The 16,425-nt window shown below is 39.3% G+C and overlaps 1 long non-coding RNA gene across 1 annotated transcript; it reads right to left on the reverse strand.

Annotated features, from left to right (window-relative positions):
- Window positions 1-3,377: 3,377 nt before the first annotated feature.
- LOC138838643 (uncharacterized) lies at window positions 3,378-6,583 on the reverse strand. The gene is made up of 4 exons (XR_011375692.1): window positions 6,494-6,583; window positions 5,393-5,466; window positions 4,103-4,192; window positions 3,378-3,461 (listed from the first exon to the last, which is right to left on the reverse strand). It is a non-coding gene; the product is annotated as an uncharacterized lncRNA (long non-coding RNA).
- Between the last annotated feature and the right edge of the window lie 9,842 nt (window positions 6,584-16,425).

A 16,425-nucleotide genomic window follows, 5' to 3' on the forward strand; every position in this document is an offset into this window, starting at 1 on the left:
AGCACTTTCTGATGTAACAAACATTTTTTTCTAAATGCTTCCAGGATATCTTTAATTACATAACTATACAGTGGCATCTATCTTGGCTCTAGAAATTCTAATGTTAGGTCAAACTTTGTGTTTCTGTAAAAGAAAACAGTATATTTGTTGGAAGCCACATTATTTTAGATGGAATACTGGAGTCTATTACACAGCTAGCAGTCTGCAAGCAGCCTGTTGTAGCAAAGACTTGCACTCCACAAATACATTTAGACAGCTTGGAAACAGGACAGAAAGGGAGGGAGGGGAATAAAAACAACACCAAGAAACCACTCAGCACCAAGAGAGTGCTGAATTGGGACACTATGATGACCAGAGACAAGCCAGGAGACAGCACACAGGACATGATTACAGAGACATGTGGCATGGCATCTGGTGCCACTGCTGGGCCAGCCTAAATAGGGCCTAAGCAGGAGGCAGGTCTACAGGAAATTCCCAGTCCCAGGCTATCAGTTTGAGTAATATATCAGCCAAATGCCCATGCCTGCTTGCAGGGATCCAGCCACACCCATCAGGTGGGTGGTAAGTGATGGATGGGTCATTTCCTTCCCCCTGCATGAAAACAAGATGCCAGACCCCACCATCTACCATGTGGCCAATAGGGCACCAGCCACACCTGACCTCCTTACTTAATATTATTGAATTAGTAAATCAATTTATAAAATGTTACATCCTCTATATCATTTTGTAAACATTCAAAAATTTTCTTTTTGTAAAAGCCATATTTCTTGAGCTCCACCTCTGAAACAATAATTCTCACATTCACCAATAATTAAACATTCTTCTTTTGAATAGATTATCTCTTCCTTCTTCCTCATTCCTTCCCTTCCTCTTTCCTTCTCTCACTTCCCTACTCCTTCCTTCCTTCCTCTCAGGGTCTAGAAGTGATGCTGTAGCTCAAGTGGCAGATGGTTTTATTTTTTTGTTAACTTCAATTTTTGTGAGAGATTGATCAATATCTTTGTGTGCTTGATTATTTCCCCTAATATTATATCTACTTTGGCCTTCTATGAGATAACATGGGTGTTTTATTATAGGTAACTGGTGTTTTATTATAGCTCACTCAGCAGAACAACTAAATGGGCTAAGAGTGAATCAATCACAAGTTTTTCATCACCAGTGATTAATTAAACAAAAGTGCAAGCAATGAAAACACTTTGGGGTTCTCCCCCAAGACAAAATGCAGAGTTTCTAGTCTTTATTAATCCATCATATTTTTTAAATATATATTTTTTCGTAAAGATACAGTATAGATTGGTTATACCATTATATGAGTTAGGTCATTAATACATTTTCTATTGAGCATTGTTACCCCTCCAAGAAGGACTTTACTACTGTTATGACTTTCTCTAGAAAACCTTTCCATTTTTTCTACATACGATTTTTCTCCTCTTTGTGTGTGAGGGTGTGTGTGTGTGTGTGTGTGTTTTATGTGTTCTGTGATGAACCCTGAGCTGTGTCTTGTAGTTCGAGGACTCCACATCTGCTATATCATAAGGTCTCTATCCTGTATTGGTTCTGTAGTGCAATTTCAATTTTCTTACAGATCAAAGACTTTCCCCATTTGGTACAATCCTAAGTTATTTCATTTGTGTGAAGCAACTTATGTGTGTTAAGCTGTGACCTCCAGGTTTTTCCACATTGGTCGCACTCATAAGGTTTCTCTCCTTGTGTTCTCTGATGGATGTTAAGGTTTGCCTTCCAGGTGAAAGAATTTCCATGTCTGCTACATACATAACATTTCTCTCTGGTGGGTTTTTTTTTCTGATGGACAGAAAGGTGTACGTTCTGGATGAAAGTCTTTCCACATAGGTTACAATCATAAAATTTCTCTCCTGGGGCTGGGAAGGTGGCTCAGTGGTAGAGCACTTGCCTTGCATGCTCGAGGCCCTGGGTTCAATTCCTCAGCACCACATACGAAAAAAGCCGGAAGTGGTGCTATGGCTCAAGTGGTAGAGTGCTAGCCTTGAGCTGAAGAGCTGAGGGACAGCACCCAGGCCCAGAGTTCAGGCCCCACGACCGGACCCAAAAAAAAAAAAATAATAATAATAAAATTTCTCTCCTGTGTGTGCTCTCTGGTGGATAGAACGTTGTAGCTTCTGGCTGAAAATCTTTCCACAAATATGACATTCATAAGGTTTCTTTCCTGTGTGTATTATCTGATGGACATTGATGCTTGACTTCCAAAAGAAGGTCTTTCCATACATGTTAAATTCATAAGGTCTCTCTAATGTGTGTGTTTTCTGGTTCACAGTAAGGTTTCTTTTATGGGTGAAAGACTTTCTACACAAGTTACTTTCATAAGGTTTCTCTCTAGTATGTGTTCTATGGTGGACATTAAGATTTGATTTCTTGATGAAAGATTTCCCACACATCTTACATTCATAAGGTTTCTCTCCTGTCTTGTGTTCTCTGGTGCAAAGTAAGGTATGCCTTGCAGGAGAAAGACTTTCCACAAATGTAACATTCAAAAGGTTTCTCTTTTGTGTGTGTTCTCTGGTGGCGATAAAGGTTTGATTTCTCGGTGAAAGACTTTCGACACACGTTACATTCCTAAGGTTTGTCTCTAGTATGTGTTCTCTGGTGGTGACTAAGGTTTGATTTCTTGGTGAAAGACTTTCCACAGTTGTTACATTCATAAGGTTTCTCTCCTGTGTGCGTTCTCTGGTGCACAATAAGATATGCTGTCCAGGAGAAAGACTTTCCACAAATGTTACATTCAAAAGGTTTCTCTTTTGTGTGTGTTCTCTGGTGGCGAGTAAGGTGTGTCTTCCAGGTGAAAGACTTTCCACACTTGTTACATTCATAAGGTTTCTCTCCTGTGTGTGTTCTCTGGTGTCTAGTAACCTATTCCTTCCAGGAGAAAGACTTTCCACAAATGTTACATTCAAAAGGTTTCTCTTTTGTGTGTGTTCTCTGGTGAACAGTAAGCTTTGATTTATGGATGAAAGACTTTCCACAAATATTACATTCATAAGATTTCTCTCTAGTATGTGTTCTCTGATGGAGAGTAAGCTTTGATTTCTGGGTGAAAGACTTTCCACACTTGTTACATTCATAAGGTTTCTCTCCTGTGTGTGTTCTCTGAGGGACAATAGGATATGTCTTCTTAGTGAAAGACTTTTCACACTGTTTACATTTGTCAACTACAGAAGACACATGAGCACTATATGCAGCACACATCTTACCGTGTTCGCTGAAAATACCCATGCTCTGACAGCCAGTGACCTTTTCTATCCTTATCCCTAAGGAGTTCGCATTATTCTTAATCAGTTCTGACTTCTGTATGGAACTCAAATGAAAACTTCTTATAAGTCTCACTTTTCCCTCCCCTTAGTTACTATTCAGGATTGCTACTTCAGAGAGATACTTCTTGTGACTTTCCTGGCAGGTGGTAATCACATCCTCCATTTCTGGGGCATCTAAAATGAATAATAGAAAAATAGACAAAAACATAAATGAGACCCACAAATTCCTTACTATAACGATATTTCCTCAAATTCTGTTACTAGATTTTCAAATATCAAAGCATTGCTTTATGCAGACTATATACTTTTCTCTGCAATGTAGTAATTAAGAAAGTAGTACTGACATTTTACAATGGAAAATAATGTTTTTCTGTATTTCAGATTTTTATATTTTTCTCAAGGAAATATTTACTCAAATTATTCATCTCCGTACTCTTAATGCTTCCATTCTGAATCTCCCTCTATGCCCAGCACCACTGATAAGAAATTGCCCTGCTCCTATTTTCCTCCTACCTGCAAAATACTAGTTTAAAATAAAATGAGATTTCCTTACTACATTTCTTATTGTCTTCTTCACTTTATGAATAACTTCTCTACAGATAGAGAGAATTGCTAACATTTCCTGCACTGGAACATCAAATTCAGTTTATCTCCAAAAGAATTCTGGATTGACAATTCCTTGAGACAAAGGATCACCTAGTTTTCTTCCATACATGACTCAGGGCACTAGGAATACTATTGCTCTGTACAGTTCAAGATAAACAGACCCACTGGGCTCTGGACCCAACATCACTATTCAAGATGCTTTAACTCACATGTGAAATTCTCTTCTGAGCCTTCTCTCATCCATGGTTCTGCACCTTGCTCCAGCTTCACAATCAATATAGGTTTAGGAACACAGTGCCCTGTGAATAAGAAATAGTGTAGAACTATTGCTCTTGCTGGGTCATCATTAATGTAATGTTGCAGATATCCTGTTCACTGGGTTGCTCCTAAATCTGCTTTCTCAATTGTTTTATTTTTTGTTGGTGCGATCGGTTTTGGGGCCTGAACTCTGAGCCTGGGAGCTGTATCACACCTCCTAAGCTCAAGGCTAGCACTCTATCACTTGAGCCACAACACCAATTCTGTCTTTTTTTTTCTCCTTTTTTGGTGCTGAGGAATCGAACACAGTGCCACAAGCATGCAATCACGGGGTGAACCACTGAGCCACCTTCCCAGCCCATGGTTTCTCAATTCTTAACAGCTCCATGGTGTACTTTCCCCCAGCTTTGGGTTTATTTTGCCAATGTGTGGCTTGAACTCAGCTCTTTTGCTCAAATCTAGCATTCTACTAGTTTGTGTCTTGGCTACATTTCTAGTTTTTGAATGGTTAATTGGAGATAAGAGTATCATGTTCATTTTTCTACAGTTGCTGGCTTCAAACCAAAATCTTCAGATTTCAGCCTACAGAGTATCTAGGATTCCAAGCTTGAAGCAATGCAACCTATGTCAGGTTTGACTTACAAATACACACTTTCACACTTTCAACTACTGACTTCCAGATAATACTGACAGTAGTAATGTATATTCTATCTAGACTGTAGATCCACCTATAATAATCACCCCAAGTCTGGGAAGTCAGTTTCCTGTTAGTGGATCATAGTTTAGAACTTTTGTCCAACTACTAATTTGCCTTCTTAAAAAATGAGAATAAAATTAGCTCTTGAGTTACATATAATGAAGTTGAAGTTTCCCTTAGAAAGAAATGACACTTCTCATGGACTGGAATCCTTTTTTTTTTTCAACAAAATGTAATGGTCCAAAGGCTTACACATGTAACCCTACATTTAGGAGGTATGATCAGAAGAGGCAGGCTTGAAACCATCCTGGGCATCCAAATTAAGAATATATCCCAAAATAAAATCCAAAATGGAGTTGTGTCTCAAGCAGTAGTGTGAAAGGCAAACAACATCAAGCTCCCCAACCTGAATTTGGCTGGCTTTTATACTAGAAGTTTTTTACCTGGGAATGGACTGGAATCTTATACATAGATAGCATAAACAGTCAAATGTCTACTAAAATAAAAGCACTTGATCTTCCAAATAAAAGTGACCTTTGCTCACCCAAGGACATTAGGTTGCTATAGGTCTCCAGCATTCCCTCGTCCCGACAGAACCCGGTCCGCGGCAGAAATAGGCTGCATAAATTAGCAAGAAGAGTAGGGATTTGTACATAAATTAATACTTTCAGTCAAAATAATTGCCCAATCATCCCAAACCACTGCCTCAGGTAACCTGTGATAACTACGCTCTGGTTTATTCCTCAATCCATCACATCACAACTCCAAGAAATTAGTTTAAATGTTTCAACAGCAAAAAGTAATTGAGAGTGGTGTAGGAAAGAATACCAGGTGAATCTGGGACTCAGGGAAGTGGCAACAATTTTTGCATAAGGCAAGGGAAGCTAGCAACATCTTCCCCTTCCTGTGCTTTTCTGCTTCTGCTCTATATGGCTACCCAGAATTGACAAGGTCTGTCATTTAGGATGGAGATTCCTATTCATAGGGTGTTCTGCTTCAAACATTGCTAGGCTTCATTCCTAAACATACAAGCCCAGTACTCACTACTCCAATATCCCATGTACAACTGTCTCTAGAAACAGGATCGTGTACAAATGCTTGGGAACTCAAGCCAGGAAAATAAAAAATCAAGCCAAATAGATTAAAACACTCTAAGATAAACAACACAGAAGCCACAAATACAACTGCAGTGTAAGAGGACTCAGGCAGGCACACACCTCACAATTTCACTAGAATTCTCCTGTACTACTCCTCCACCTGGGCAAAGCAAATAAAGTCACATGAGTTAATAGAAGAATCCCTTGGTCTTGGAGTACAAATGCACAGCTCTTGGGCTCTCCTAGTCTGGACAATCACCCAGCTTGCTCTCAGACATTTGGGAACCAGGTTCTTGCATCTGAAGGCCCAGAGGCTAATGGCAGCACAAACTCCTGAACCTCAAGCAAATTATCAACCCCAGACTGGAGAAAAGCGTGGAGAGGGAAGTAGGCACTTTGGCTCAAGTATAAAGCTCTCCCTCTGAGCTGAGGAGCTCAGGAATGCTGCTTGCAGGCCCAGAGTTCACGCCCCACCAAACAAACAGAAACAGAAAAAGAAACAGAAACCCATGGAGGGGAGACTACGGCAGCAATCGCACAGTTCCTACCTGACATCAGTTCCAAAGCCTGAGATTCTTTCAAGTTACAGCACCCAAGCTCCACTGCACAGAGCTGGGCCTCGGCCTCCTGGCTAACACCTATGGAAGGACAAACTGTACTTCAGGGCACTTCCAGCAGCAAGACAAATAAAAGAATCCAGAAGAGGCAAACTTAACACGCCTATGGTGGGCGGGGAGACGCTTGCGCAAAAGCATCTCCTGTCCCACCTCCCCCCTCCAAAAGACAAAAACAAACCAGGACTTTCAAAGAAAATATCCTCCATGGAGACTACAATTCCCACAATGCTCGGTGCCACCCTGCTACATACCTGGGAACAAGTGGCTTGTGTGCATTGGGACTTTTCTCTGCCTTCTGTGGGAGTTAAGCTCAGTTTCTTCTTGAAAACCACTGTTTCCTCTTGAAATACATAAGACCACCCAGAAAATGGATATATATGGGGAGAATTGGCTACACTGGCTTTTTGGGTCTTAGTTCTAATAATGAACTTGAGGTTATGAGACGGCGTTGCTTATACCTTTGTGTTTATTCAATGCCTGCCTTCTGCTGAATGTAAATTATATCTCTGTTTTGTCTTAAATTTTTTAATACATCCCCTCTTACTTTACAAAGGTATTCACAGCCACTAAACTTATACCTGGGTCATTTCCCATTGCTGTAATGTATATACTGGCATAAAATAGTGAGCTTGTTAGGTAAATGTACAGCATAATACTTCTGGTGATTTGGATTTCACAAAATCTAACAATTAATTTTCCAGAAACTCCCCAATTCTATATATTAAATCAAATGAGATTTTATTATTTTCCTGAATTTTGCATTTCATTTAAGGATTTTATGTTTTGTTATGTTGTTGGTCCTGTGGCTTGACCTCACAACCCCCGCACTGTCTGTGACCATTTGCTGTGCTCTATTTGCATTTCCTTTATAAATTTCTTCAGGTAACTAGTGAAAAGTTCCCACACAGCGATTCTTATGAACCTGGCACATCACCTCCATTTACCTTCAAAGAGATAGTGGTTAGGGGGGTCAGGGATGAATGCAGGAGATATAGAAGAGTGAAGTTTAGGCTAGGCTATGTTGATGTGAAGCTTAATCACTTGCAAACCAGTCTGCTTTTGTCTTTTCAATTTGCATGTGAAAATTTCTTTAGAATTCTTACCTCTTCTCTGATCTTAACAGTTCCTCTCAGTAGCTTTAGGCTACATATCTAAGGGATCTCAGACTTGTCTTCTCAGACCTTATCCATTAAAATGTGCAATAAGTCATTTGTCTCCTGCCACAATGACATCAGAGCACAAGCAAGGCTCTGAGAGCCAATGGGATGATAATTAAGGAGACAGAGAGATGGCTGATGACACAGTTCTGCTATATTTCTCAAATGCTTGAGTAATATTGGTCTAGACCCACTGTGCCCAAAAGTGCAAACAGCACACATCTTTCCTCATTCTATTTCAATACATCTTTTCCACCCAAGCCTCCTGTCAGTTAAAGCCCCAGGCCAAAACCTAGAACACACACTTCCTCAAACCAATAAAGGGCAAGGACTTGCAGCCCTGAGGGTGGGAGTCAATGGCCCTGAAGCTTTTGCTCACATTTTGTCTTCTCCTGGCAGGCACCCCAGGGTCTACAACAGTCTCCATCTCTCTTATCAAAGAACCTACCCTTGTCTCTTACATGTTTATTGTGATTTTTTGTAATCCCTTCCATAAAAAATAATTGGGAAAGACTGGATTGGAAACTTTCACGTTTGATTTTAGTGTATGGGTTCTCCATGTCTCTATTGTGGACCAGAACTATTCCTCATGAAAATGGGAATCAAAGAGCATATTTGAATGTATAGACTTCAACTTAAAAGCACCTCTAACAATATAAACAAAAAGTAATTTCATTCTTTAAAACTAAATTGCTGGGAAGTGGCACTGTGGCTCAAGTGGTAGAACGCTCGCCTTGAGCTGAAGAGCTGAGGGACAAGTGCTCAGGCCCAGAGTTCAAGCCCCACAACCAAAAAAAAAAAAAAAATTCCTCCCTAAAACTAAATTCCTGTGAGACAAAGAGATAAAACTGGGGTGCTTCCAAGAGTACCTATGAAATGTAGTTTTCTTTTCTTTTCTTTTCTTTTCTCTTTCTGTTAGTCATGGGGCCTGAAGTCTGTGCCTAGGTACTGTTCCTCGGCTCTTCAGCTCAAGGCTAGTGCTCTACCACTTAAGCCACAGTGCCACTTCTGGCTTATTCTGCTTATGTGGTGCTGAAGAATGGAACACAGGGCCTCATGCATGCAAGGAAAGCACTCTACCATTGAACCATCTTCCCATCCCTGAAATATGGTTTTCATTGTTCAAGCATACATTTGTGATGAATTTCTTTATTCCTTTTTCCTTTTGTTTTGTTTTGTTTTGGGTCATGCCACTTAAACTGTGAGCCTAGGAACCATCCCTTAGTCCCTCAGCTCAAGTCAAGTGCTCTACATTGTGAGCTAAAGCACCAATTCTGGTTTTCTGGTTTTTATTGGAGATAAGTGTCACACAGACATAGCTGCCCTGGCTGACTTTGGATGCAATCCTCAGGTTTCAGCCTTTTGAAGAGCTAGGATTAAAGACATGAGGTACCAGCACCTAGCTTGCATTTCTTTTCTTTTATGTCCCAGCCTTGGGGCTTGAACTCAGTGCCTGGACACTGTCCCTAAAGTTTTGCTCAAAACTAGCACCCTACTCCTGGAGCCACAATTTCACATTTGGCTTTTTCTATGTATGTGGTACTGAGGACTTGAACCAGGGCTTCATGCAGGTTAAGTAAGCACTTTACCACTGTTTCAGGACAGCCACAACACCAACAGTGCTCTGGAAGGACAATGGGATGATAATGGAACAGACTGAGAGAAGGACAATGATGAATCTCTCTTTATTCCAGCAATAACCTTAGCTATAGGCACTTTCTAGATCTGTCCAGTGCTTGCATCACATTTTTGAAGGACTCACTGTGCGAACAAGTGTAGACCATATGCATCCTTCCTCATTCTATTTCAACCAAGAACAATTCAAAATTAATGTACGAAGTAAATTCTATTTAAACTAGTATAATAAACATAATACTTAGAAATAAATGTTTCAAAAATGTAACCAAGAACAATGACAACTATGGGACACAGCTAGTCCAGGAAGCACCCATTTTTACCTGATCCTTATGTCTTGCTTCTCAGTAACTTTCTTTTAACTTTTACAGAAAGAAAGCATTATTTTTACTTCATATTTTATAGGTGTTCGCCGTCTATTCATCCAAAAGTGCCTCACAATCTCCATTTTCATGAGGAAAAGCTCAGGTCCACTAAAAGAGGGATGGAAAACCCTTACAGTGGAGGAATGAATATTAGGCATGAAAATTTCCTACACAATCCTTCCAAATCATGATGTGTGGAAAGGATCATCAACAATCACAATAACCCCTTAAGAGACAAGCTTAGAATGTCTGATATGAGGGAGGGAGGCAAAAGATTTATTCCATAGTGTAATGGATACAGTCTGGGAAGACAAGTCTGAGGACCCCTAGATATGTGGCCTAGACATGCTGACAGGAGCTTCTAGGTTCAGAGAAGAGGTAGAAAATCAAAACAAAATAGGATATGCAAAACAGAAAAGTAAAAACAGACTGGTTTGGAGCAAGTAATCAAGCTTCACATAAACATAGACCTGCCCTGAACTCTACCTCCTCCCACATTCATCCTGATCTACCTAGACAACCATTTCTTTGAAGAGTCTTGGAGGAGGAGTACCATTTTCTAAGAAACCCCTGAGAGGAAAATTTTCACTAATCCCCTGAATCAATTAATAAAAGAAAGGCAAGTACAGCACAGCAAATGCTCACAGACAGTGCCCAAGCTCTGAGTTCAAGCCACAGGACCAACAACAAAATGAGGGATAAACTTTATAAGGAAAGGCAAATTTCAGACACAAATAACCAAAAACTCCGTAAAATTTCATAGATGGAATTTGGGAGTTTCTGGGAAAGTAATGAGTAGAATTTGACAAATCAATTTAATTAAAAGATTATGAAGTATATCTGTCTGTAAATTCTATTATTTTATTCCAGTATAAATATTAGAGCAGGGGAAGATGATGCCAGAATCAATCAGTTTACTGTCTCCAAGTATTTTTTTTTTTTTTTGGTGGATCTTGTGGCTTGATCCCAGCCTGAGCACTATCCCTGCGTTTTTCAGCTCAAAGTGAGCTCTCTATCACTTGAGCCACAAGGCCACTTCCATTTTTTTGGTAGTTAGTTGGAGATAGGATTTATGAACTTTCCTGCCCAGGTTGGCTTTGAACTGGGATCCTCATATCTCAGCTTCTTGAGTGCCTAGGATTACAGGCATGAGCCATTGGCACCCAGCTGCAAATACCTTTGTAAAGTAAGAGTAGAGATATTCAAAACGTTAGGGAAAAACAGAGACATAATTTACATTCAGCACAATGTACTGTTTGAACAAAAACAAAAATAAAACCTACGTAATTTCATAACCTCAATTATATTAAAAGAACTAAGAAATAAAAAACCAAAATATACAATGCTCCTAATACATTTGTGTTTTTAATTGGTCTCATAATATTTATGTTGGTAAACTGAATTTTCAAGAAGAAACTCACCTAAGTTCCCGCAGCTGGGAGAGAAAGGTTCCCATGCATCCTTGCACACTTAGGATCAAATGTCTTGTGCCAGTCAAAACCCTGTAACAAGCCGACTTCCTCTAGGTGAATTGTGCATCGCATTCTGGGAATTGTAGTTTCTTGTGTGTGGGTGGGGGAGAGAGGGGAGGAGTAATCAGAGTAGGTGGGGGAGGGGGGGGAAGAGGCGCCAATGCCACCTTGCCCAAAGTTGTTTTTAGTTTGTAAATTAGGGTTTCTTTTCTTTTGCCTTTCTGCTGGAAGTGCTCTGAAGTACAGCTTTGCACTCCATAGTCAGAGCCAAGAGGTAGAAGCCCAGTTTCTCTTTTTCAGGGGAACTTGGGAGCTGAAACTTGAAGCAATGTGAGGCTCCTAGCCAGATTCTGCCCTTCCCATCTTTCCCCGGTCTCGGGTGGATGATATTTTAGGGCTCATGGGTTTGTGCTGCCATTAGCAATTGTTCCTACAGGTGCCAGAAAGTGGCTACAAACCTCTGATTTTCGAGACAAGGAGAGTCAGGAGTTGTGCGTTTATACTCCTGACCCTAGAGATTCTGGTACTCACCCATGTGATTTTATAAACTTGCTTTTTGTGAATTGAAGCCAATGAATGGTAAACATTCCTTGAAAATGTCTTATATAAACCATACTGATCCTCTTTTCATTATCTGAATTTCCTATGGATTTTGAAACTTTCTAAATGCTGCTAGCACAGATATACTCCAATTGATGTGTCTGTTCTGACAAATTACAATTTCTCCACTAATATATTTAGCCTATTTTACATCACTTAAAATGAGAGAGACTGGCTGGGCAGTTGGTTCAGTGGTAAAGTGCTTGACTTGCTTGAATGAAGCCCTGGGTTTGAGAGCTCAGAAGGAAAAAGCCAGAAACAGCCAACAGTGTACTGTGGCTCAAGTAGTAGAGTGATAGCTTTGAGCTGAAGGTCAGAAGGACAGTGCCCAGGCTCAGAGTTCAGGCCTCACAAAGACAAAAAAAATGAGAGAGGTTTCCTATACATCTACACCAAAAGCAATTGTTAAAATATGATAATTATTAAATATAACAAATGTTAAAAATATGTTAAAATTTGAATACAATACAATGCCCTTGATATGTGTCTGCCTGTCCTGATTCTTGAACTCAAGGTCTGGAAACTGACCTTGAAATTATTTGGTTCAATGATAATGTTCTGCCTCTTAAGCCGCATTTGCACTTCCCACTACTTTGGTATTTTATAGGACATAAGACTCTCAGACTTTCTTATCACCCTGGCTTAAATCAGTGATCCTTGTAGGGTTTCTTCATGTCCATCACAGGGGACCACAAGCAGGCACGGGAGAAAGATTATTATAAGGTTTATTAGAAGGACCATATTTCCCAGGACAGGGAGCACAAGCATTTGTCCCTCTTCAGGTTGCAACACAATCTGAGGGGCAGGAAGTGAGTTAAGTACATGCTCAGGTGTGTCTGAGATGAGAGGGAGTGGCCAGCTGTAGGGAGGGAACTCTAGGTCTGGGAGGAGCTCAGGTCTGGGTGGAGCTGAGCACTAAAGGTTGGGATAATACTAACTTTCCTCAGATCTCAGCATTCTGAATACCATAGATTGCAGCTATTAGACATGATAGCCCAGTTACAATGCTCTTTTTTAAATTCAGATTATATTCTAATGAAATAATATGAAATAGAAAACTTGATAATTTTAAGGCAGAATGTTCAGTCACTAATGTGTATGAGGACAGTCCAAATCCAAAAGACAGAAAATGCCCCCACCTTGAAATCTGTAACACTCCTGATCTTAAGTATTGTGAATGTGAACACTTAGTCTATAATAAATTTTTTTAAGTTTTTCAAAGTAAGAAAACATTCTTGTGACAGAAAAACCCAGTAGTAATGTGCAAGTATTGCTTTTAAAGGATTCATAGTGTCTTTCTGAGCAAAAACAACCTCAATGATGTATACAGAATAGATTTTCACTTTTTGTATATGTCACTGTAAAGGTGATGTATTTTATATTAACAATTACCATTCTACATAATTGTAAAAACTACATCACTACTCGATAACAGAATATCCTGTGTAATCAACCAATAAGTACAAGCAAAAGCACATCGGGATATAATTGGTTGGTTTTAATTTTGATGGATCTACATTTTGGGGTGTATTTTCTGTTAATGTTGTTTAGTAACACATAAGACTTCAATTTACTAGTGCCTTGGCTGGGGATGGTTGACTGGGATTTTGTCACTCCTCTGACCAGCATTTTATGTTGCATCTTTATTAGGCCCTGTATCTCCAGCAGAATGGACATGATTCTTAATATGACTACTTAGGAAAATGAGGGACTTCTCAATGTGTGTTTATATCATCATTACTGAGGTACCTTGGGCGAAAGCAGGTTCAAACTCAAATTGCAAGTCATTGTACAAGGTATGCTAATTATTTGCATAAAGGATAATGTGCCATATGACAACCATTACTGAAATATTATAAAACAAAAAAATATGTGTTGTATATATTTTATCTCTATAACTTTGTGTGAAAATACTGTTCATAACATACATGTGTTTGAATATGTAAATAAATGAGGTAGAGTACAAATAATCAATGGAATCCTAAGATACCTTTACCTTAATAGAAAAATAGTTTATATATCCCTAGATGTATTTCAGTGGTAATTACTTTTAGTGAACAGGTGGCATGTTTTCCTTTTTTGGGTTCAATTTTTCAACAATCTTTTGTAGGAGCTTTAGTTTTATTTTCTGTTTTTTTGGGAGGTGCGGGGGTCTGGTGGTGGGGCCTGAACTCTGGGCCTGGGCCCTGTACCTTAGCTCTTCAGCTGAAGCCTAGCGCTCTACTACTTGAGCCACAGTGCCACTTGCAGCTTTTTTCTTTTTGCTTATGTGGTGCTGAGGAATTGAACCCAGGGCCTCAGGCATTCAAGGCAAGTGCTCTACCACTGAACCAACTTCCCAGCCCCCTTGCATATGTCTTTAGTGGACACTTTAATGCTCTTCTTAAGACAGGAATGATTCTTCTCCCATAGGAAGGCTTTTCCAGCCCACATATCATGTTTTGAGCAGGAACATCTAGGGTAAAATCTCACAGTTTCTTTTCTGACTCCCTTATTTGCCTTCACTCCTAGCCATGGTTCCAGAATCTTTATTCATTGTCAACAGCAAGAAAGAATGAAAGGATCTCTAGTGAGATTCTTTTCTTTCTCACTTTGTTTGACATTCCATTTTATGAATCTAAGGGTGTCCAAGATTGAAGAAAAGAAAAGAAAAGAAAAAAGAATCAGCTTCAGGAACATGTTTCTAAAAATGCTAAAGATGTAGGTGGACACCAGTGGCTCACACCTGTAATCCTAGCTACTCAGGAGGCTGGGAGCTGAGGATCAGGGTTCAGAGCCAGCCCAGGCAGGAAAGTCTGTGAGACTGTTATCTCCAATAAACCACTAGAAACCCAGAAGTGGTGCTGTGGCTCAAGCTACAGAACACTCGCCTTGAACTGAAGAGCACAGGGACAGAACCAAAGCCCAGAGCTGAAGCCCCAGGACTGACAAAAAAAAAAAAAAAAAAGAAGCTGAAGATGGCTTGGAGATTTAGAAGATTATAAAATCTGCATTCCAAGTTAAGTGCAGATTTGCTTCAGTTTGTTTCTACTTTTTCTAGTGTGAGAGAAAGTTGTCCCACTAGTTATGTGATTTAGTGACACCTAGGAGATGACTTCTCATAGAAGGTGAAGGATGGCTAGTAACTGCTCAGACATCACATCCTCATATGTAATATTAAACTATCCTAATGAAATTTTATTGGATTTGCTGAAATAGTGTGGCCAAACATAACTTCAAATATTCTACAGGACTGAGTGAGCTATAAGTACTTCAATTAATCTCTGTAAATACTCTTGGACTGCTTTGTGCTCTTTGTTTTACTTGAAACTTAGGCTGAGCTTGATGGTATTTATAGAAATCTTTGTTTTTCTCTATGGTGCTCTCATAGGAGTTCTCTTTCCTATTTTCCCAATTCATTCTATTTTTCATGTTTATTAGCTTTTTTTCTTTCTTTTGTATTACATTTATTTATTGTGAAAATACCATAAAGGGAGGTTACAATTACATGGGCAAGATAGTGAGTACATTTCTTATCATGCATTGTTGCCTCCTCCTTCATTTCCCTTTACCATCCTTCTTTCTTCTTTTTTTTTTTTTTCAGTTGTAGGTCTGGAACTCTGGGCCTAGTCGCTATACTTAAACTCTGCAGCTCAAGGCTAGTACTCTACCAGTGGTGCCACATCGCCACTTCCAGGTTTCTAGTGGTTAATTGGAGATAAGAGTCTCACAGATGGTCCTGCCTGGGCTGGCTTTGAACCTCTATGCTCAGATCTCAGCCTCCTGAGTAGCTAGGATTACATGCATGAGCCACCACCATGTGAGTTCACTAGCTTTATTTCTCTCTTCTCTTGTTGTCTATTTTTCTCTGTCTCTTTTTCTCTTTCATTCTCTCTGCTTCTCTTTCCTCCACTTGTCTCTTAATTTTTCTTTTCTTCAAATGTTTTATCTGGGAAGTAGCTTCTCTTACTGATCAGTTTTCTTTTGGTGACATGGCTCTTAGAATTGACATTTTTGTTATTCATTATACAGGAAAATTGATGCTAAACATAAAATAATTTGAGTTTCCAGATTCTATTATCTTTCTCTGGTTTAAAATCTCATTTGATGTGGTTCCTGCAGTTTTCCTTTTTCTTCTTGCTCTGCTTGAATATTTGCATTCACTGATGTTATAACATAGAAGCTTGTTGTGAAAATAAACATACAGTGACTATAGATTTGGTATTGGAAATATCACTAATGGAAAATTATGACATACATTTGCTAAGTAATAAACTTTAATCTCAGCAACGTCAATACTAAATAGCATGTGTGGCAATGTATCCTTAGGAATCTAGTGGAAGAAATGGTTCAGGAATATGTGACACACTTGAGCAATAGTCAGTGAAATCATCTGCAAAACCTACACAGATTATAATAATTTGTATTTTTGTCCATGTGTGTTTGTTATTAATGCTATTTGTAGTGTGTATTTCCAACTAAACACTGTTTGAGCATGTGTTCAAACACTTTCAGTTTGTTTATTATTTTAGTAGGTAAAATAGATATGTTTGTCACCCATATGTCTTCACAGAATCCAAAATTTGATTTTTCCATGTTTCTTTGGATGATAGGTCTAGCTATGTAGTGCAGCAAGCTCTTTTTTGTTAAATGAG

The sequence above is a fragment of the Dipodomys merriami genome, unplaced genomic scaffold (assembly GCF_024711535.1).
Source record: "Dipodomys merriami isolate MVZ:Mamm:240054 unplaced genomic scaffold, mDipMer1.0.p SCAF_286, whole genome shotgun sequence".
NCBI classification, from domain to species: Eukaryota; Metazoa; Chordata; class Mammalia; order Rodentia; family Heteromyidae; genus Dipodomys; species Dipodomys merriami.